Source organism: Lissotriton vulgaris, chromosome 3_1 (genome assembly GCF_964263255.1).
Source record: "Lissotriton vulgaris chromosome 3_1, aLisVul1.2, whole genome shotgun sequence".
Taxonomy (NCBI): Eukaryota; Metazoa; Chordata; class Amphibia; order Caudata; family Salamandridae; genus Lissotriton; species Lissotriton vulgaris.
Window position 1 is genome coordinate 1,421,791,308 of NC_141689.1, and position 21,727 is coordinate 1,421,813,034.

A 21,727-nucleotide genomic window follows, 5' to 3' on the forward strand; every position below is an offset into this window, starting at 1 on the left:
GCTTAATCTGCCTCTGATAGTCAATCAGTTGTAAACAAGCAAGTAGCGCTATTTACCTTTGCACCGGTAGGTACATTTGTTAAATTGAATACGAATCCCCGTTAATCTAATTCATCCTCGCATGTAATTTCAGCGTGTCTAGTTGCTAATGGCAAGGACCTTGAGGCATACAATGTCTGCACATTTTGTGAATGAATTGCAATGCAGGCTCTCGGCTGGTGCCTTCACAGAGAATCTGAAACCAATTTACAAATGTACATGTATTGTGCAGGCGGGCGAGGAGGCTTCCCGGCCCATTACTTCTTCCTGTAAACCCTCATTAGACCTGTGTGTAGAGCCAAGGGTGTTTATCTCACTATTTGATGGAAAGTCATGTTAACTTTGCGCTGTAATGGTGGTGACCTGAGATTAATACTTTCTGCTGAATTCTGATATCTTCAGTAAGCATTTTAAGCAGCTTGGGGAACCTCAGTGGGTTTCTCCACGGAACGAGATTTAATCATTTAGGAAAAAAAAAACTTAGATTAAGTCAGACAGAATATGAACTATTATCAAAACAGAGGTTCCCATTTGAGCCTCCTCCTGGTAGAGGAAATCACTAGTTGGGGCACTGTGACACCAATGGGGAATTGCTGCCATCTAGCGGTAAATATGATGCTAAACACTGGTAGCAAGGATGATGTGTTCATTTCAAACGCTACTGTTTCCAATAAATGAAATGAAGAACTGACTGCATATGCTATTTGGGGCTTATATGCTATTGAACATTTGCTTGAAACCGAAAATAAAGGTTCCACATTATTTGTAAAACATAATAACAGACGGTCCTAAACATGACGCGAAGAAACGCATTATGAATGTGTGAAAAGAATTACTGCGTCCAGAATTGTACATATCTAAATATGGGTCTATAAGTGTTTTATGTTAAGATTTGCACAGTTAGAATGTTATTACGCCCTTTTAGGAGATAGGGTTTTTACTCTGCAAACTGCTAATTGTTATACGTATTGAAATTGTATAACAGTGTGTCTCATGATTGCCATGTGGTAAAACTTATGTTTAGTAAAGTAGGGCCTGAATTCATTATTGGGATAAGCCAATGGTAACAGTTATAGACTTGAATCGTATGCAAAACAAGCCCTAGATAGGTTGTATGTGTGCACACTGGTTAACACCCACTGCCACTGTGATAGTTCATCCAAGAACTCAGTAAATTAATACATAAGAGCACAGGTGCATCATATAAATCCAGAAATACAGTATCAATAATCACAGACGTAGGTTTCTCTTAGTTGTGATTTTCTTTATTCCAAAAGGGAAGGTATACAGTCAAAACATGGGTGCTTGCAGCCGACGCGTTTCGTCCTCATAGGACTTCTTCAGGGCTGCCATAAAAACATATAAACCTACAATTAAAAACGAAGTTTAAAAGATTGGTCAAGCAAGAGAGCCAGATTTTTTTTAACAATTAACGACATAGAAGTTGTGATGTCAGAGTTGACCAACATGGTCAACTTCATTAGGGGCCTATGAAAACCAAATCATTCCTTGTTTGTCACAAACTGATTCTCAGTTTAGGATGGGGGAACAACAACATGTAATGTATTGGTTATCTTTTATACTTTTCATATCAGAGGTACATTTTGTCCATTTCAAAATTATATTTAGGTATAGGACAATACATTGAAATAATATGGAAAAATCTAAAGAGAAGATGGGTGGGGTAATAGAAAGGAGTAAGGGAAAGTCCTGTGGGAGAAAGACAGTGAGGGCTTCCTATCATGCCAAAATGGGAAGGCTAATACTACATACCAAGGTCTTTTGAATTTGTGCGTATACGATGGAGAGTTTCTTTGCGGATGGGCGTGTCCAACCGTTTTCTAAATGGGAAGTATTGAGAAGCCTAGTAGGAAAGTGGAACAAAATAACATACAAGGTTTATCAGAAAGGGAACACTGGTGCCACAGTATCCCAAAGAAGCATGGGCAACGTTCCAGTAAACATCATCTAATATTTATAAAAGATATCTGTAACTCTGTTTACACGATCTTTGTGGTCCAACAGGAATGTATGCCCCAATGATGATGTCTTAGTAATAAGATCACTGTGTTCAAATGTTTGAGGCATCCACAATTATGTTGCAGATATCAGATCAATTCGCAAATCTAAGTTGTATCGATATAATGTATTCATCGTCATAGCATGATGGGATATATATTGCTCACTCTAAATGTTTTTACAACGAAAAACCGTTCATAACGAAATGATCATAAGAAAAACAAGCATTTACAATGCAATAGGTTTCGCATTTGTGAGAATTTGAGCCATTGGCATTGTAAATGAGAATGCCTTTTATTTACATATTTGTTTTGAAAACATAAATAAAAGCCATTGTCATTTACAATGTCAATGGCTTAAACTCGCATAAATGTGAGACCTATTGCATTGCAAGCACTTGTTTAAACTATGGAAACTGACCAGACATTAAAACGGAAATCTTGCAACATTTTAGTTAAGGAAGACTTCACATTTTCTTTCAAAAGTTCCACTTCTCTGGAGAGGCAGTTTGATTTGCTTTTCATGAAATAAGGTGCCGACACACCTGAAAAAAATGATTTTTAAAAGGAAAGCGGATGATTGGAACTTTTAATTTCCAAACCAATCTCCAAGGGCTCCTGCCGACTGGGGAAATGCCCATGGATTAAAAGGTCAGTGTCTCCATGCTACCACAACAGTGCCCTGCCTAGTTAACCCCTTCTGTGCTGCGCGGATTTTCCCCCGCTGCTGAACGTTCCATTGGGCCTATGGAACCATGACGGAACGGTTCCGTCATAAGCACAGGCCACCTTATGCTCATGACGGAACCGTTCCGTCATGAGCATGGAAGGGGTTAAATGCTTTTAAAGTAAATAAATGTGTTCATGTTAATTCATTTACTGTGAAAACGCCTCACCCTAAACATCGCTTAAGAGGCTAAATCCTTCCTCATGGCTAAATTCCTTGACTAACCCGTGCCACTAGCACCGAGAGAGGTATCACCTTTGTGATACCCTGTTCTATTGTATGATGATGTATGTATGATCCTTGATCACGGTGTTAACATAAAGCACCACTGCACTTTCCTCCCTAACGTATAATTATTTATTCTGTAAAATGTTCCTTGTACCTTTTCACCCCCTCCTTCCTTGTACATACCCCTTTGACTCCCTGCCTACCATAGGACCCTCATCGCTATTTACCCCCATGACTTATTGCTATTCTCTCTGTATTAGTCCTTCAACCTGTAAACCGCTCTGATACCCTCACGGGTCAAGTTCGGGCTCTATAAAACTTTAAATAAATAAGTAAATAAATAAATAAATCGCAATTAGCCTCTTGTTGTAGCATAATTTAGTCAACAAAGCTACATAATTGGTTTTATCCTGCTGCATAATTACAGTGGCCTGATTATAACAAAACAGCAATTCAATCCTGAAGGGGTGAAAGCAATGTATCATAGTACCACACTACAACCCCTCATCTTTCAATAAAATACTAACAAACGTCCACACTATACATCTAGCACAACAACACAGCCACCAACATCGGCAAACCGAACAGGACTTGTCGACGACAGCAAGTGCAAGACGGTGACAAATTACCATAAACGGCCCACTGTGAAGGGGCGATTCTTATGAGCGGTAAAGATGTCCAAATCACGAACAATAAAAACAACTGTTATAGGTCTAGTTGTTAAATAGTGTGTCAATTCTTATTGGTTGCCAGGCACGCGGACAGCTGTTAGGTTCTGCGTGTATATAACTGACATCATGGGTGTGAGATTGTCAGAGACGCACCGTGACTCTGCGTAGTTACTGCTCATGCCACAAGCTCATTTACTTCACGAATAAAGTTTCTTAAAATTCATTCCTTTCTTCTGGAATTCTTCACGTTACATTTCACAACATATGGCAACGAGGACGGGATGAAAGAGTTGAGAGCTTGTGGTGGAGATTTCTTCGGGCGAACTAAACCTTAATTTGAGGCAAGTGTCTACTTTCTTTTCAATGCCAAGAAGCATTCTTATTGTAATTCGCTTCTTTTCTATTTTCGAGCCACAAATTCAGACCGTGGAGTTTTCAACGTCCTTCAGTAAAGTGCTTCAGGAGGAAGAGTGTTCGTATCGGTGTAGCTGCACATTCGCACTCGCTAAGCTGTTTGCTGTTTAAAGAGTACTTTCAGGCAAGTTCAGAGAGCTTTTATTTCCAACAGAAGCTTCATCTTTGTGATCGTGCTTTTTTCTGTCATCCTATGTATTCACAGCGTTGAGGTAATTGAAATGCTGTGACGCGAGTCTAAGCGTCAGTCACAGTTAACGGGTATTTCACGGCAACTGTCACCTGTCAAACCGCCTCAGCTGAGTAACAATCTGTCACGCTGCGTACACGTCATCGCGTCTGTGACGTAGGCAACGCGACGCCATTTTGAGGCTGATTTCACATTGAAAGGCACAGCGTCTCCGTTACGTTAAGAAAAAGGTACAGACAGAGAATTAAAGTTATTTTTGTGGGCAGAGGTCAAGTGAAGTCAACATTCAATTTCACTTGGGCTATTCAACATTCAGTTTCACGTGTGCCATGCAAATTAATAGTTAATCGGTCAAGGGTGAAAGGTTTATTGAACGTAGTATAAACCTAATGTTTCAGTTAGTTGCTGTCCATTTGAAATCGTAGGTCGTTTTCATTCAACGGAACATTCGTTATTGTGTTCATTTTCTTGTTTTTATTGGTTTCAGGGTTCTGAAGGAGAATTAGAAAGACTATATTTATAAGACTGCTGAGTAGAGAAATCCTGTGTAATGTTTTGTTAAACGTTCACTTCATGAATAGATGTGCATGCAGGGTATGTAAATTAAATCGTACACTTATCATTCATTGGTGTGTTAAAAAGATTTGGGTTGAGTAAAGCACTTGTTGATTTAGCATATAGGTCTGCCAGCAACGTGTAAGTTAGCAAAGACCACATTTCAAGTGCATTGCAGATCTGAGGGTAAAATATTATAATTGTTTAGTTAAGGAGCAAAAAAAAAAAAAACACGTATCTCCTTATTATAAGTGAATTACGCGTCTTTGCTTATTTTACTTCCATAACTTAAGTGCATCTTTCTTCCTATCAATTCGAGGTGAAATGAAATGAAATGAAATTTGGGACTTCTATAGCGCATGGCTGCCCGTGAGCGTCCCAGCGCTGAGATTGCAAAACCTCTGGGGTTAGAAGCAGGGGGGTAGGGAGGAAAGGTTATTGTGGGAAGAGGTGTGTCTTGAGTAGTTTCCGGAATTTCAAATAGTTGGGCTCGGAGCGAAGATGAGATGGCAGAGCATTCCAGGTAGTGGCGGCAGTAACCGAGAAGCGACGTCCCCCAGTACTGGCTTTTTTGGTTCTGTGGACTGTGGCCAGATGACCTTGGGCTGAGCGTAGTGGCCTGTTGGGTCTATATGGGAAGATCATGGTCTTTAGCATTGGGGGGCCTTGATTCTGCATGGCTCTACGAGTGGTACAGAGGGCTTTAAATTTGACCCTTTCGCGGATCGGCAGCCAATGTAGGGCCTTAAGAGCGGGTCTGGCTGAGGCTCTGCGGGAGGTCCCTGTGAGGATCCTTGCTGCGGCATTTTGTGTTCTTTGAAGAATATTGATCGTAGATTCTGGGGCAGCCAAAAAGAGAGCGTTGCAGTAATCTAGTCTTGATAAGACTAGACCTTGGATGAGCATTTTTTGTGAGGGTACCGGGAGTAATGGGAGGATCTTTCTGGAGGAACGCAGTAACCCCACACACGTACCTGCTGTTTTTTTTTGCTTGCGTTTTTAAAGAGAGGTCCTGTTCAAGCCAAAAACCCAGACTTTTGAGTTCCGTCTTGGGTTGTGGGAGGGGTCCTAGACATGCTGGCCACATAGCAGAGGGAAGAGATGACATTTCGTTTCCCAGCAGCATGAGCTCAGTTTTCGAGCCATTGACTTTGAGCTTGAGCCTTGAGGTTGACATCCAAGCATGAATTCCTTCTAAACAGTCGTGGAGGTTTTTAAGTTTGTCCTCTTCCAGTGAGAAAGATACGATCATTTGGGTGTCGTCAGCGTATGTGACGGCTTTTATCCCAAAGGGGGAAACCACGTCTTCCAGGGGGGCCATGTACGTGTTGAAAAGTGTAGGGCTCAATGAAGAGCCCTGGGGGACCCCACACTGGAGGGGAAGGGTATCGGATCGCATATTCCCTTCGCAGACCTGAAATGTTCTGTCTTTTAGAAACGATGAGAGCCAGCTAAGTGCTGTGCCCCTCACTCCCAAATTGAAGAGGCGCTGAATCAGAATTATATGATCCACCGTATCGAATGCAGCGCTTAGATCCAGGAGGATCAGTAGGACCGATCCTCCCGAATCCAAGATGCATCTGGCCTCCTCGACCACTTTCAGGAGGGCTGTCTCAGTCCCCTGACCTGGACGGAAACCTGTCTGTGTGGGACGAAGGAGATTGTTGGTCTCAAGGAAGGCTGACAGTTGCTGGTTGACCACCTTCTCTGCAATCTTACTTAAGCCTGGTAGGAGAGAGATTGGGCGGAGGTTGGTCAGATCTGCGGGGTCCATGCCTGGTTTTTTCTGTAGTGCCTTGACAATGGCGTGTTTCCAGTTGGGGGGGACCACTCCTTGACTAAGAGAGGCGTTGATAAGGCTGGTAGCCAAATGAGAGATGGTAGGTCCAACTTGTTTGAGGATGCGGATAGGTGCTGGGTCGTTGGGGGAGCCACTTTTCAAGTCTGAGAGGGCTTTCAGGAAGTCCTCATTGGACAGCTGATTGAAGCTGTCAAGAGATAGGCTGGTGAAGGGGGCTGGTGGAGCTTCCAGGGGGTTGTTATCAGCTTTAGGTGGGAGTGAAAGCAGAATATTAGAGATTTTATTTTGAAAGAAACAGGCTACTTGGTTGCATCTGGCAACTGTGGGTTGCTGATTCGAGGGGGGATTGGGTATTTTGAGGCGCTCCTTGACTATTTTGTAGGTCTCTCGGGATGAGTTGGAGGCAGCTTTTATTTTCTTATCAAACAAGGAAGCTTGAGCCGCTTTTCGCGCAGCTTTGTATGTCCTCATCGCTAATTTGTATTCTTCCTTGATGCGAGGGTCCCATTTTTTCCTCCATTTACGCTCATGAGTTTTGCAGATTTTTCTGAGGTTCCTGAGTTCTTGTGAGTACCATGGTGATTTAAAGGTGGTACTTTTTTTCTTTAGATCTTTCTTGGGGGCGACTATATCCAGAGTGGAGGTAAGCCAACTGGTGAAGTTTTCGTCAGCTATCACGGGGTCAGGGTCTGCTAAAGGAGCGGAGTGTATTAACTCCTGTGTCCAGCATTCAAAAGATATTCTGGACCATAATCTGTCACATTCTCTCGGGATTGGTATATGACCCGTATTTAAGATGGTTTGCCAACTAAAAGGGATGAGAAAATGGTCAGACCATGGGAGGGGGAGTGAGGGTCGAGCTTCAATTGTTGGAAGGTTGGCGAAGAGAGGGTCCAAAAGGTGTCCCTTGGTATGAGTTGCCTCTGAGTTAATCAGGTGAAGATCAAGTACTTTTAATTCTGAAATGAGGTCCCCAGCAGTTTTGTTTGTACTGTCCTCAAAGTGTAAATTTAAATCACCAAGCAGGATGAAATTAGGGGTCAAGGTACAGGAGGAGGTAGTGGTTTCCAGTAGTGAACTAACAAAGTTACCTGGGCTGCCAGGTGGACGGTATATCAGGATACCTGAAAGGGATTTGTTGGGGGTTAATTGGAGTGAAAATTGGACACTTTCGCAGTCCTCGATTCCTCCTTCTTGTAGCCTGCATATGAAGGAGTTTCTGTGGATAATCGCTAGGCCGCCTCCTATTCCCTTTATTCTGTTCTGGTGCTGTATGAGGTAGTCCTGGGGTAGCATGCTAACAATGTCAGCTTCGGAGTGAGGCGTCAACCAAGTTTCCGTAAGAAATAAAATATCTAATTTTAAATCTTGAATCAGTAATTCGATCTCTAGTGCGTGCTTGGAGGCCGATCGGCAGTTCAGTAGCGCCAGACTAACACTGCTGGCTGACTGGGGAGTGAGTATCTCGGGGGACTCACCATGAGGCGTGAGTAGAGGGATGGGAGTGGGGGGTGAAGCTGCCGAGCAGAATTGTAAAAGATAGTCACGTGAATGTCTAATTCTGTACCCGTGTGAATCAGGCATAGTGGGTGGCCCTGTGCCCGGCATGGCCCGGACGGGCCCAGACGGGCTTGCCTCTGGCGCGCCTCTGGCGCGCCCGCTGCGCCCGCCCGCTGCGCGGACGGGAGGATGGCTCCATTTTATAGTGGGTTGGGCCCAAATCGCCCAGCCACTAGAGCGCTGTCCAGGCCCCGTTTCAAGATGGCGGCCGTGGATTCTTGCCTCGAGGAAATAGGTAGTGGGACCGGTAGGCTAAAGAATGACTTTGCGCTTTGGAATCAAATCTCCAATGTGAGCGCTTCAATTCTGTCGTCAGGGGCGGTTTAGCAGGGTATTTTAACAGGGAGTACACAAATTACACAATAAAAGCAGTAAGGCAATTTGTTTTAAAAAGCGCTATGCTAAGATAAAGTGCAGTGCTTAAAATAACAATTTATTCTGTTGTGAGCAAGATAAACCTCCCGGCTTCCGCCTCAGGAGTGTAGTGCAATCAATCTAAAGAGATCGCGCTGCTAGGCTCTTTTATAGTGGGTTGGGCCCAAATCGCCCAGCCACTAGAGCGCTGTCCAGGCCCCGTTTCAAGATGGCGGCCGTGGATTCTTGCCTCGAGGAAATAGGTAGTGGGACTGGTAGGCTAAAGAATGACTTTGCGCTTTTGGAATCAAATCTCCAATGTGAGCGCTTCAATTCTGTCGTCAGAGGCGGTTTAGCAGGGTATTTTAACAGGGAGTACACAAATTACACAATAAAAGCAGTAAGGCAGTTTGTTTTAAAAAGCGCTATGCTAAGATAAAGTGCAGTGCTTAAAATAACAATTTATTCTGTTGTGAGCAAGATAAACCTCCCGGCTTCCGCCTCAGGAGTGTAGTGCAATCAATCTAAAGAGATCGCGCTGCTAGGCTCTTTTATAGTGGGTTGGGCCCAAATCGCCCAGCCACTAGAGCGCTGTCCAGGCCCCATTTCAAAATGGCGGCCGTGGATTCTTGCCTCGAGGAAATAGGTAGTGGGACCGGTAGGCTAAAGAATGACTTTGCGCTTTGGAATCAAATCTCCAATGTGAGCGCTTCAATTCTGTCGTCAGGGGCGGTTTAGCAGGGTATTTTAACAGGGAGTACACTTGAATTGAATTGAATTGAATTGAATTGAAAATAATTTGTACCGCGCAACTAAAACCCTAAGGTGTCAAGGCGCCTATCAAAATAAATCAGAAAAGATGGCAGATCAGACTATGCATATGCGAGCGCGAAGAGACGGGTCTTCAGGGCTTTTCTGAAAAGCTGCAGAGTGGGGAGGGACCTCAATTCCATGGGAAGACCGTTCCACCACTTGGGTGCAAGATTGGAGAAGGCTTTACCTCCCCATCGAGCTTTTCTAATACGCAGGACTAATAGAAGAGCCTGATTAGAGGAACGTAAGTTCCTGCAAGGACTATAGCAGGACAGGATAGATCCGATTCCTATAGAGCTATTTTTTGCTAAGGTCCTATAGATTAAGCACAGGATTTTGAACAGAATGCGGTCCTCCATTGGGAGCCAATGGAGCCGTTTCCTGGCCAGCGTGGCCGAGGTGCCCCGAGGCAGATCCAGGGCGAACCTGGCCGCTGCATTCTGGACCACCTGCAAGCGCTGCAGCAGGCTTTTGTTCAGTCCCGCGTACAGCGCATTGCAGTAGTCCAGACGAGAGCCCACTAGGGCCACTGCCAGTTGTTTCCTAGCCTGCTGTGAAAGGTAGTGCCTAATCTTCCTCAGTATGCGTAGAACGCCCCAGCAGGTGGCAATAGTCCTGTTTACCTGTTGACACATACTGAGGGAAGGATCGATCACCACCCCAAGATTTTTAGCAGATGACGCAGGGACAGGACATGCTCCAAGTGAGTCCGGCCACCAGTCAGTTGACCATACCTCCTCCTTGCCTCCAAACACCATCACCATCACTTCAACTGTAAGTTTCTGTTCAAGTTTCGTTCGTACTGTATGATATATAGAAGTTTCTATTCTGTGCAAGTACATAAACTAGGTCACAATTGATATCAAAATTAAAAGAGAGTCAGAAGAGGAAAATCAAGTCATGTCCGGTGAGAGTATTTTCAATGCTCCAGCTCATTTTCTAGAAGTTCCCGGTAAACCGGTGACGAAATGGAAGATATGGTGCAAGGCTTTCGAAAATTATTTGGTTGCTATAAATGGCAAGAAATTTGACACTGAGCGAAAGAAAGCTATTCTTTATGAACTCTTAGGAGTTGCAGGCCAGGAAATTTTTTAAAGCCTACCAGAATATGAACCTGTTCCGGGACAGTTCATTCCCCTTGATGAGTTTCAAGAGGCGGTGAAAAGATTAGAAAAACAATTCGACGAAGAAGAAAACATTATGGTGGGCAGACATCGATTTGCATTAAGGAAACAATTAGAATCAGAAAATGTTGAGGAATATATTGGAAGTTTAAGGGTATTAGCCACTAAATGCGATTTTGGTGACATGGCAGATATGTACATCTGCGACCAATTTGTGTTTCATTGCTTTGAGCGTAAAATTCAGGAACGATTACTGGCCTGTAAAAAACCTACTTTGTCTGAAGTGGTAGATATTGCCAAGGGAATTGAAAGGTCACTAGAAGGCAGAAAAGAGTTAGCAAAGGTAAATGAGGAATCTTGTTCTAGTGTGTCTTATGTAAATGACAGAAGAGAAGTTAACAATGAAAAACCCTACAGTTCTAACTATAATTCTAATTCTTCCACTATAGTATGTTACAGATGTGGTTCCCAAAACCAAAAAGCTGATTCCATAAGTTGTCCAGCAAGTAAGAAAAGATGTACTAGCTGCCTAAAGGTAGGGCATTTCGCAAGCGTTTGTGGTAAATTTGACCAAAAGTACAATGGAAGAACAAATATTAATGTAGTGGAAGATTTTGATGAGAATATGTGTTCCAACATTGTTATATAACCAATTAGATTAGTATCCTTCCATCTCTATTCCCTGCCATCTAATACCAGTTTTGTATTATCTACGTATAAGAAGGCTAGTAATAAATATAATCTAACATGTTGTAGGATAGGTTTCATGCAGAATAGAGAAGTCATACCAACATATTGGGCTTATAGTAAGTATAGCATTTCAGAAGAGCTCATAATAAGTGATCTCAAGAAAGGTTTTAAATTACAAATTTGTTCATTAGACTAATGTATTCATTTCAAACATAGATATTCAGCACTGGGCAAAGAAAGAATTTTGTGGAAATGGAATATGGACCACAGTTCAAGGGATGCCTCCTGCTTAAATCATCTTGCAAGAATCCCAAGAAGTAACGTTCTAAAGGATGGCTACAGTGCAGACCAAATCTTCCTACGCTCAGTTGCTGCACCAAAGATAGAGACCTCTACACATACCCTCCAAATACTATGAACTTATTGGAAGAACGCAGAGCTCTTCTGGGACATTATTCACAAGTTGTGGCATCCTTGCCACTATTAAAAACAAGCATTAGAAATGCCCTTCGCTCTCTGCCTAAATCTCCCTTTCAACAAGAAGTTGCTAAACCTCCTTGAGTTCCTTTTCTTATATTGTCTTTTTTTTCTCTTTTTCATAATATTCACAAAATTGCTATGTTGTTTAGTATTATATTTCATAGTATTGTATTACTCTTTATCTCCTAGCTGGTATTTTTCTTTTCTTTTTATCCTTTTGTATTTATTTCATATGAACTGTTTTTTCTTATCTATTTTGGATTTTTGATTCTTGTTCTCATGTGTTTCATTTATTCTTTTTGTATCAATTATATGCATTCGTGTATTTAAATTGTTTATATGACTTTTTCAAAACTTTCAATAAAGCTTATTTTGAACTTTTAGAAATGCAATAGGTCTCGCACCATTAGAGTTAGTGCTTTTAGAATTGTTTATGGGTTTTTTTTGTAAATGTTTAGCATTTTTGTTTCCTGTAGCCAATGCTAAAGAATTACAAATAAAAAAAGCCATAAATATTTCTAAAAGCTCTAACTGAAATGGTCTGAGACCTATTGCACTGTGTGAGGGTGAGGTGTTGAGGGTGAGGGTGAGTGAGGGTGAGCGTGAGGGTGGGTGAGGGTGAGTGAGGGTGAGGTGTTGAGGGTGAGTGAGGGTGAGTGAGGGTGAGTGAGGGTGAGTGAGGGTGAGGTGTTGAGGGTGAGTGAGAGTGAGGTTGAGTGAGGGTGAGGGTGAGTGAGGGTAACGGTGAGGCGTTGAGGGCGAGGTGTTGAGGGTGAGTGAGGGTGAGGGCGAGTGAGGTGTTGAGGGTGAGTGAGGGTGAGGGTGAGTTAGGGTGAGGTGTTGAGGCTGAGTGAGGGTGAGGGGGAGTAGATGAGGCTGAGTGAGGGTGAGTGAGAGTGAGGTGTTGAGGGTGAAAGTTTGAGGGTGAGGATGTTCTTTTTTTTTAAAATAGCGAAAATAATTGCTTTGTTATTTACAATGCCAATAGTTTTATGTTTCGTAAATCTGACACATATTGTAACACAAAATGTGTTGTAGCACTGAGTGGTGTGAGGGTGAGTGGTGTGAGGGTGAAGGGTGTGAGGGTGAGGGGTGTGAGGGTGAGGGGATGTGAGGGTGAGGGGGGTGAGTGTGATGGGGGTGAGGGGGGTGAGGGTGAGGGGTGTGAGGGGTGTCAGGGTGAGGGTGAGGGTGAGGGGGGTGAGGGGGAGGGGGAGGGGGGTGAGGGTGAGTGGGGTGAGGGGTGTGAGGGTGAGGGGTGTGAGGGTGAGGGGGGTGCGGGTGAGGGGGGGAGGGTGAGAGTGAGTGTGAGGGGGGTGAGGGTGAGGGTGAGTGGGGTGAGGGTGAGGGGGGTGAAGATAAGGGGGTTAGTATGAGGGAGTTGAGGGTGAGGGGGGTGAGGGGGGTGAGGGTGAGGGGAGGGGAGGGAGGGTGAGGGAGGGTGAGGGGGTGAGGGAGTGTAAGGGAGAGTGAGGGTGAGGCTGAGCGGGTGTGAGAGGGTTAGTGAGGGGGTGTGTGAGAGGGTGAGTGAGGGGGTGTGTGAGGTGGTGTGTGAGAGCGTGAGTGAGGGGGTGTGTGAGGGGTGTGTGAGAGGGTGTGTGAGAGGGTGAGGGTGTGTTAGGGTGAATGAGGGGGTGTGAGGGGGGTGAGGGTGGGGTGTTGAGGGAGTGAGTGTGAGGGTGTGAGGGGTGAGGTTGAGGGGGTGAGGGTGAGGGGGTGAGGGTGAGGGGGTGAGTGTTAGGGGGTGACTGTTAGGCGGGTGTGAGTGTTAGGGGGTGTGAAAGTTAGGGGGTGTTATTTTTAGGGTGTGTGAGGGTGAGGGTGAGTGAGGGTGTGTGAGTTTTCGGGTGTGTGACGGTGCGTGAGTGTTAGTGTGTGTGAGGGTGAGTGAGGGTGTGCGAGGTTTTGTTACACAGAGGGTGTGTGACGGTGTGTGAGGGTGAGGGTGTGTGAGGGTGAGTGTGAGTTATTTGGAGTGAGTGTGAGTGAGGGGGTGTGAGGGTGTTGTTGTGAGTGTGAGGTGAGTGAGCGTGTGTGAGTGTGATGGGGTGTGAGGGTGAGGGGGTGTGAGTGTGTGTAAGTGTGAGGATGAGTGATGTTGTTTGCGTCTGAGAGTGTGTGAAGTGTCGTGAGTGTGAGAGTGTTGTGATGAGTTTTAGGGGAGCGTGTGTGTGTGAGGGTAAGGTGTTTGAGGATGAGGGTGTGTGTGTGTGAGGGTGAGTGAGGGTGTGTGAGGTGTTGTTAATCAGAGGGTGTCTGACGGTGTGTGACGGTGTGTGAGGGTGAGGGTGTGTGAGGGTGATTTTGAGTCATTGGGAGTGAGTGTGAGTGAATGTGAGTGAGGGGGTGTGAGGGTGTTGTTGTGAGTGTGAGGGGTGTGAGCGTGTGTGAGTGTAATGGGGTGTGAGGGTGAGGGGGTGTGAGTGTGTATGAGGATGAGGATGAGTGATGTTGTTTGCGTCTGAGAGTGTGTGAGGTGTAGTGAGTTTGAGAGTGTTGTGATGAGTTTTAGTGGAGCGTGTATGTGTGAGTGTAAGGTGTTTGAGGTTGAGGGTGTGTGTGTGTGAGGGTGAGTGAGGGGGTGTGACGTTTCGGGTGTGTGACGGTGTGTGAGTGTGTGTGAGGGTTATTGAGGGTGTGAGAGGTGTTGTTAGGCACAGGGCATGTGAGGGTGTGTGAGCGTGAGGGTGTGTGAGTCTGAGTGTGAGTTATTGTGACTCATTATGAGTGAGTGTGAGTGAGGGGGTGTGAGGGTGATGGGGTGTGAGGGTGAGGGGGTGTGAGTGTGTGAGTGTGAGGGTGAGCGAGGGAGTGTGAGTGTGAGTGAGTTGTTGCAGCTGAGAGTTAGTGTGTGTGAGGGTAATGGTGTGAGGGTTATTGTGCGTGTGTGAGGGTGAGGGGATGAGGCTAAGGCTGTGTGAGGCGGAGGGGTGTTGATGGTGATAGAGTGTGAGGGGTGTGAGTGGGTGCGGCTGTCCGGTGTAGTGAGTGTGAGCTTGTTGTGAGGGGTGTTATTTTTTGAGGGGAGTGAGGGTGTGTGAGTGTGTGTGAGTGTGAGTGGGTGTGAGTGTGTGTGAGTATGAGTGTGAGTGTGAGTAAGTGGGTGTGAGGCTGAAGGTGTGTGATGGTGTATGAGGGAGATGTTGTGTTAGGGTTATTGAGGGTGTGTGAAGGAGTGTGATCGTTTTGGTGTGTGAGGGTGATGTTATGAGTGTGTGTATGTTAATATTAATTATGTAATATGTGTTGTGTTTTACAAAAGGTGTTAGATGTTCCCTTTGTATTTCTCCTGTCTTATGTGTATATTTGTATGTAATGTAACTGTGTATGTTTTGTACTAACTGTGTGGTGTTATGTGTTTAACGTGTTTGTGGAGTCCCGTATTAATATATTTTTTTAAAAAATGGCCGACGCAATGCGTCACTTCGACGTTGGCTATGTTTAGCGGTCTAGTTTTTTTGTGTTGTGAGTGTTTACTTTTTTTGACGTTTATTTTTAGCCAATCGGAGCGCGACGTTTTTGACGTAGCGTTCCGATTTGCTTACGTCAACGGTGGAATTCCCTAGAGATCGAGAATGTTGGTGCGCGGAAGGCGTGTTCTTGTTCGTGTGCTGTTGCTGCGTCGTTTGACAGGTAAGAATGTATTACAAATATTGTTATTATGTAATATAATGTAGTATATATATACTATGTTTAAGTTAAAGACTTGAGAAATGTATTTTTTTCGATCGTAATATTTGTAAATGTTTGTAATGTAACGGAAAGTTTTGTTTTTAATTGTTGATATGTAATGCATATGTTTTCTTAAACTGTAATGTAATGTATTTTTTGCTGTTTTTTGCTATTTGACTTACAAAAGCTGTTATTTCAACTTTGAAGTGCTATTTATTTTTTAATATATTGATGTAAGTTGTGTTTGCATTATTTTTTCTTGTGATGCTGAAGTAGCCGGATTATATGTTATTGACGTACTTGATGTATGAAAGGAAACTTTGTGTATTTGCTGACTTTATTATTCCTAGCAATGTATTAAGAGGATGTACAGTGATGTAATGTTTTTTGTTTTGCGTTTTGTGAAAGAATAGTTTTATTTTCGTAATATGTTTTTTATATTAGATGTAATTCCGTGTGAATAACTGCTATTGTTCTATGCGTACGGCTTTTTGTGTAACTGTTGACCATTGTCTTTAATCCGTCCCATTCTCCGGATAAATAGTGCTTGTTTATTGCCCCAATAAAAAGTTGGCTGTTTCACTTTTGTGTTTGTACATCCTCGTTCTCGCTTCCTGCCACATATTTGTATTTTTTTTGTTGGTGTAATATTGTTGTAATATTGTACGAATGTTTTTTGCTTTTTGGCCCGAAGCCTGATTAACATCCTTGCATGCTGTAGGTCACTTTTGGGAAGTATATTTTGTGTATAACGTATCTGATGCACTACTCCGTAGACCCCCTTTATTTTCCGTCCTAAAAGTTGTTTATGTGTATGAAAATGGCATAACATTCATAAATTTGCAGAGTGGGTGAATGATGCAGAGTGGGTGAATGATGCAGAGTGGGTGAATGATGCAGAGTGGGTGAATGATGGAGAGTGGGTGAATGATGGAGAGTGGGTGAATGATGGAGAGTGGGTGAATGATGGAGAGTGGGTGACTGAAGCAGAGTGGGTGACTGAAGCAGAGTGGGTGACTGAAGCAGAGTGGGTGACTGAAGCAGAGTGGGTGAATGAAGCAGAGTGGGTGACTGCCGTTTGTGGATGTGTGTTGCAATAGGTCTTGCATTTGGAAAGTATGTGCTATTGGTATTGTAAAGGACAGTTTTTGTATGTATGTGCTTGTTTTGAAAATAGCGTATTAATATGTTTGTTATTTACAATGGCAATAGTTTTATCTTTTGCCAATGTGATACCAATTGTAACATAATATGTGTTGTGAGTGAGGGTGAGGGGTTGAGGGTGAGTTGTTGTGGGTGAGTGAGGGTGATGTGTTGAGGGTGAGTGAGGGTGAGGTGTTGAGGGTGAGTGAGGGTGAGGCGTTGAGGGGGAGGGGTGGAGGGTGAGGTGTTGAGGGTGAGGGTGAGTGAGGGTAAGGGTGAGTGAGGGTGAGGGGTTGAGGGTGGGTGAGGTGTTGAGGGTGACTGAGGGTGAGGGTGAGTGAGGGTGAGTGCGGTTGCGTTTTTGAGGGTGAGTGTGGGTGACTGAGGGTGAGGCGTTGAGGGTGAGTGAGGGTGAGGTTGAGTGAAGGTGAGGGTGAGGTGTTGAGGGTGATTGAGGGTGAGTGAGGGTGAGGGTGGGGTGAGTGAGGGTGAGTGATGGTGAGGGTGAGTGAGGGAGGGTGATTGAGGGTGAGGTGTTGAGGGTGAGGGTGAGTGAGGGTGAGGTGTTGAGGGTGAGGGGGCGAGGTGTTGAGGGTGAGTGAGGGTGAGGTGTTGAGGGTGAGTGAGGGTGAGGTGTTGAGGGTGAGAGGATGAGTGAGAGTGAGGGTGAGTGAGGGGTTGAGGATGAGGTGTTGAGGGTGAGTGAGGGTGAGGGTGAGTGTAGGTGAGGGTGAGGTGTTGAGGGTGAGTGAGGGTGAGTGAGGGTGAGGGTAAGGTGTTGTGGGTGAGTGAGGGTAAGGTGTTGAGGGTGAGTGACGGTGAGGTGTTGAGGGTGAGTGAGGGTGAGGTGTTGAGGGTGAGTGTGGGTGAGGAGTTGAGGGTGAGTGAGGATGAGTGAGAGTGAGGGTGAGTGAGGTGTTGAGGGTGAGTGAGGTGTTGAGGGTGAGGTGTTGAGGGTGAGTGAGGGTGAAGTGTTGAGGGTGAGTGAGGGTGAGTGAGGTTGAGGGTGATGGTGAGTGAAGGTGAGTGTGAGGTGTTGAGGGTGAGTGAGGGTAAGGTGTTGTGGGTGAGTGAGGGTGAGGGGTTGAGGGTGAGTGAGGGTGAGGTGTTGAGGGTGAGTGAGGGTGAGGGTGAGTGAGGGTGAGGGTGAGTGCGGGTGAGAGTTTGAGGGCGAGTGTGGCTGACTGAGGGTGAGGCATTGAGGGTGAGTGAGGGTGAGGTTGAGTGAGGGTGAGGTGTTGAGGGTGAGTGAGGGTGAGTGATGGCGAGGGTGAGTGAGGGAGGGTGATTGTGGGTGAGGTGTTGAGGGTGAGGTGAGTGAGGGTGAGGTGTTGAGGGTGAGGGGCTGAGGGTGAATGAGGGTGAGGTGTTGAGGGTGAGTGAGGGTGAGGTAGTGAGGGTGAGGTGTTGAGGGTGAGTGAGGATGAGTGAGAGTGAGTGTGAGTGAGGTGTTGAGGGTGAATGAGGGTGAGGGTGAGTGAAGGTGAGGGTGAGGTGTTGAGGGTGAGTGCGGGTGAGTGAGGGTGAGTGAGAGTGAGGGTAAGGTGTTGTGGGTGTGTGAGGGTAAGGTGTTGTGGGTGAGTGAGGGTGAGGTGTTGAGGGTGAGTGAGGGTGAGTGAGGGTGAGTGTTTGAGGGTGAGTGTGGGTGATTGTGGGTGAGTGAGGGTGAGTGAGGGTGAGGGGTTGAGGGTGACTGAGGGTGAGTGAGGGTGAGTGAGGGTGAGTGTGGGTGAGTGAGGGTGAGTGAGGGTGAGGTGTTGAGGGTGAGTGAGGGTGAGATTGATTCAAGGTGAGGGTGAGGTGTTGAGGGTGAGTGAGGGTGAGGGTGAAGTGTTGAGGGTGAATGAGGGTGAGTGATGGTGAGGGTGAGTGAGGGAGGGTTATTGAGGGTAAGGTGTTGAGAGTGAGTGAGGGTGAGGGTGAGTGAGGGTGAGGTGTCGAGGGTGAGGTGCTGAGGGTGTGTGAGGTGTTGAGGGTGAGTGAGGGTGTGGTGTTGAGGGTGAGTGAGGGAGAGTGTTGAGGGTGAGTGAGGGAGAGTGTTGAGGGTGAGTGAGTGAGGGGTTGAGGGTGAGGTGTTGAGGGTGATTGAGGGTGAGGAGTTGAGGGTGAGTGAGGGTGAGGTGTTGAGGGTGAGTGAGGGTGAGGGTGGGTGAGCGTTAGTGAGTGAGGGTGAGTGAGTTGTTGAGGGTGAGGTGTTGAGGGTGAGTGAGGTTGAGGGTGATTGAGGGTGAGGGGATGATGGTGTGAGGGTGACGATGTGAGGGTGAGGGTGAGTGAGTGTGGGTGAGGGTGTGAGGCTTATTGAGAATGTGTGTGGGTGTGTGAGGATGTGTGAGAGTGTGTGAGTGCGGGTGTGTGTGAGGGTGGGGGCATGTGAGGGTGTTGTTGAGGTCATGAGGTTGAGTGAGGGTGTGTGAGGGTGTGAGGGTGAGTGAGGGTGTGTGAGGGTGTGAGGGTGAGTGAGGATGTGTGAGGTTGAGGGTGTGAAGGTGTGTGAGGGTGGGGGTGGGTGAGGGTGCGTGAGTGTGATTGAGGGTGAAGTGTTGAGGGTGAGTGAGGGTGAGGTGTTGAGGCTGAGTGAGGGTGAGGGTGGGTGAGCGTTAGTGAGTGAGGGTGATTGAGTTGTTGAGGTTGAGGTGTTGAGGTTGAGTGAGGGTGAGGTGTTGAGGGTGAGTGAGGGTGAGTGGTTGAGGGTGAGTGAGGGTGAGGGTGAGTGAGGGTGAGGTGTTGAGGGTGAGGGGCTGAGGGTGAGTGATTGTGGGTGAGGTGTTGAGGGTGAGGGTGAGGTGTTGAGGGTGAGGGGCTGAGGGTGAATGAGGGTGAGGTGTTGAGGGTGAGTGAGGGTGAGGTAGTGAGGGTGAGGTGTTGAGGGTGAGGGGCTGAGGGTGAATGAGGGTGAGGTGTTGAGGGTGAGTGAGGGTGAGGTAGTGAGAGTGAGGTGTTGAGGGTGAGGTGTTGAGGGTGAGGTGTTGAGGGTGAATGAGGGTGAGGGTGAGTGAAGGTGAGGGTGAGGTGTTGAGGGTGAGTGCGGGTGAGTGAGGGTGAGTGAGGGTGAGGGTAAGGTGTTGTGGGTGAGTGAGGGTAAGGTGTTGTGGGTGAGTGAGGGTGAGGTGTTGAGGGTGAGTGAGTTGTTGAGGGTGAGGTGTTGAGGTTGAGTGAGGGTGAGGTGTTGAGGGTGAGTGAGGGTGAGTGGTTGAGGGTGAGTGAGGATGAGGGTGAGTGAGGGTGAGGTGTTGAGGGTGAGGGGCTGAGGGTGAGGGAGGTGTTGAGGGTGAGTGAGGGTGAGGTATTGAGGGTGAGTGAGGGTGAGGGTTTGAGGGTGAGTGAGGGTGAGGGGTTGAGGGTGAGTGAGGGTGAGGTGTTGAGGGTGAGTGAGGATGAGTGAAGGTGAGTGAGGGTGAGTGAGTGTGCGATTGGCATATTTGAGTCTTTAGCATGTGTTAATGTTGATTATAATGTAATGTGTCTTTGTTTTTTTGTATGTGTATTGGTTTTATAAGTGTTTAGTGCATTTTGTTAAACTGTGTTTTATTTGTGTTCTGTTAAAGTGTAGTACGCTATGTATTCCCTTTACGTTTGTTACGTAAGGGATGTTAGAGTTCTATTTTTGTTTGTGATCGTGATGTAATGTTTAGCGTGACGTAATTTTTAGCCAATCGCAGCGCTACGTTGTGTGACGTAGCATTGCATTTGACGTGCGTCAACGGGGTGTTTTCTAGATTGGTGTGAATGTTCGTGCGGTAAAGGTGTGTTATTCCTCCGTGGTTGTTGCTGCGTCGTTTGACTGGTAAGATGTAAATTTTTTTAACATTGAGTAGATGAATTTGAATGTATTATTACTTGTGTGTATATACGTATTAGTAGTAATGTTTTATTAGGATGTATGAGTGTTTTATTTGTATTGCGCCTTGTGTATTTTCGACGGTTGACTTACAATATCCTTTAGTACTGTTGTAAAAGATAGATGCTTTAATAATGGGAATGTTTATAAATGTTACATAAAGCAATGTATTTTTTTGTATGTGTTATGTCTTTTAAATTGCGAACGTTGTAATTGCGCTCTCACTTGCCTTGTGTTTTGCATTTTTCTTGTTATTTATGCGAATGCTGGCTCGTGTTTAAGTTGATTGTTCGCCATGCATTGACTAATCTTTGCTAGTGTCTTCCTGGTATGTAGTTCCTGTTGTTTCGTTTCGCCTGAGGTCGCACTCTGATGTTTATTTTTTCTCCGACTTGGCTTTTTTTTGTGTTGTTTGGACCCGTATGTGACTTGTTTCGCCGCTATGCTTTGGTTTTTTTGTTTCTTGATTGTTGTAGTTAAAAGTATTATGTATGCACTGTTTATGTTCTCTTTGTGTGTGTTTTTTTTATATTTTCTACATTTCAGTGAATGAGCTGCTACAATCGACAGGTAATGACAATTTTATTTTCATATTATTAAAGAGTGCCTTTGTGAGTTGTTATACTTTTGTTTATGCATTTCTGTATTGTGATGTTAATGTAATTATTGTTTTCGGTCTTGCTTTTTCGCACTTAGTTTCTGTCTGGCTCCTTTCTTTAGAGTGTGTTTTGTATTTTATCAATGGCTGCTATTTAGTTTTATTTTTTGCCATGGATTGAGTTCCGTTTTGCCGTACGTGTTTTTCGGTCGCACTTGCCTTGTGTTTGGTATTTTTCTCTTCCACGGCATCCCTGATGTCCATTTATGCAGCACGCAGCAATAGCACATTATCATTCGGCACCTCCACTGTACCATTGAGCAACATCAGATCATCACTCTTCCCCACTAGAGCCGTATTTAGCACACCCACAGTCTCATTTAGACATACTACTGCAGTACTGTACAGCACCAAAGCATGCTTGTATAGCTGTAATTGTGTGTGCTACGTAAAAAAAGTGGTTAGAAAGCGTGCACTTCTGGCTGGTGGTGTGTGTGACTGTTGAAAGCGTGGACTGATGCCTGTTTGTGTGGGTGTATGCATGGTGAAAGGATGCACTGATGACTGTTGTGTGTGTACGCCTGGTGAAAGTGTCCATTGCTAGCTGTTGGTGTGTGTGCCTGTTAAAAGCGTACATGTTTGGATTGTATGACGTTTGTCTGCTGAGTAATGCTGTAGTGGTAATGAGTGGTGCTGTGGTGGTAAGTGTTTGTGTGTGGTTGTAGTGTGATAGTGTGTTGTTGTTGAATGATGCTGTTGTGGTGGTGCAGAGTGATGTTGGTGTGTTGCTGAGTGATGTTAGTGTGGTG